The sequence below is a fragment of the Acyrthosiphon pisum genome, chromosome X (assembly GCF_005508785.2).
Source record: "Acyrthosiphon pisum isolate AL4f chromosome X, pea_aphid_22Mar2018_4r6ur, whole genome shotgun sequence".
Lineage (NCBI taxonomy): Eukaryota > Metazoa > Arthropoda > Insecta > Hemiptera > Aphididae > Acyrthosiphon > Acyrthosiphon pisum.
Window position 1 is genome coordinate 46,547,788 of NC_042493.1, and position 2,131 is coordinate 46,549,918.

Sequence of the window (2,131 nt, forward strand, 5' to 3'; positions counted from 1 at the left end):
CCCCCCCTAAGTTACGCCTATGTAGTGTCAGTCAATATTACTAAGGAGGTACACCCTAAAGTACCTACATATAAAATCTACTATCTACATGTATTTAGTGTGCTTGGGGGGGGTCTTAAATTTCCAAATTGTGCTTCTGCCCCCTGAACGTTTCATTATTTTGGTATAATACATAATAGGTAATTAATAACTATTTTACGAATAATTTTCATATAGATTTAGGATCGAATTTCTGATATTGCTTCGGTGGTATTATATAATATAATAGTAAATTGCAAATTGGAAGTTAAAAGTTTATAATTATTGTTTAGCGTGTACGAAATAGGGCTCAAACCATTTTAAACATCATAATAATAATATAGCATAGGTAGGTAACAATATTTATATAGATGAACTTCGTCTATAATGCCAAACTTTTGCTAACTTCGTTTGTTATTATGACCTTAGGGACGTCTAGTAAATAAAATGACCACTGTAGTGAAAACATATTAAAATAGGTATCTATATAATACACATGCCTACCATACATGATGATATATGTCACGTGTGTTCATAAATCATGTTTATTTATATTATAATTTATAATGTTTAGGCTATATTATAGTTGTCTACAAATATATGTATTCATTATTTAAGTGTGTTGCACACTGGCAAGTGATCGTATCCACGGTTGAATCGGACAATTTTAATTTATCAATCACAGCCGTCGGAACTTAGAATCGTTCTACCTATTATAATAGTGAATAGTCCGTACAACCGTACCTACATCATATTAATTTGTATGATTTAAACCATTCATTTATCTATATAGTATATAGGTACCTATTACCTGCAGTATAAAGTTATAGGTATATTATCTTGCATAAGTTAAGCGTAATATTAATAAATAATAATAATTACTCATAAACGATTTTCGTTGACTTGATATATTATATATTATGTACCTAACCACCGCCACGCAGAGATTCAGAACTTTTTTTTATAACATTATAGCGAAAAAAATCGAATACTAGCAGACAAAAATACTATCAATAAAAATAATTTAAAACTAATATTTAATAAATGCTTAAAACACCTCAAGTTACAAATAACGTTTATGCTTGTTTTTACGCTATACCTGAGACATTTATCATAATTCTAATACAATTTTCAATCTTATGATTGTGTAACTATTTACAGATTTAGGTACTGACTAGTAGAAAATTTTGAAATAACGAAGAAGAAGTGTTACAATTTATGAACAATTTGAATTGTTTTAACTTGTGTCAACAATGTAGCCCCTGTCCTGTCTGGTACCTACCTAGTTTATATTTTCCGAAATATTGTTTTATTGTTTTTTTTTTTTATTAATATTAAATGTATTTATTTATAGTTTATTTCTGTTATGTAATTATGTTCAATTTCATCTCAAAAGCTTCATTCTACATTTCTAATAATATTCTTCACTCAGATTCCAAAGTACCCACTGTCACTGAATTAGCAAAGCTTCATTATAAGCGCTTTTCTAACAGACTAACTTACCTCTTCAACTATCATCAGTAAATAATATTACAAGGAATCCCAAAAGTAGGTTAGGAAGACCTGCTTATCTAAAATAAAAAAATAATAAATACATGTAGATCAGTAGATCACTATACGTCTATACAAATCTAATATGACAATTATTGTTATTATATAAATAATATTAGGTTATGTTCATTCTTTTATTTTCATATAGTTGTTTATTATCATTTTATATAATATTATCAATTAAGCTTACGAGCTTACCTATTATTCAATTATGTAACAGATGCCTAATAAAGAATTCCGTTAAAAAAATTTCAATTTCATTGGTGATTACAATATTTTGTTTTGTTTTCAATGCTAAACATACAACAAAAAATTAAAATAACGTTAATGGAAAATTGAATAACGTTTAACATTAAAATTGTTTACTTTAAATACCCAAAAACGTAAAAGTGATACGTTAATATTAATATTATTAGATTCTTGTACGTCTACACCATCAAGGCATCAACTGTGATTTGGTCATATTTATCACGTGTTAAATTAATTGATTTCCTCTGAAATTGGATAAAACAATTTGTATACCTATATAGGTATAGACGGTAAATTTCAGCAGTGATGACGC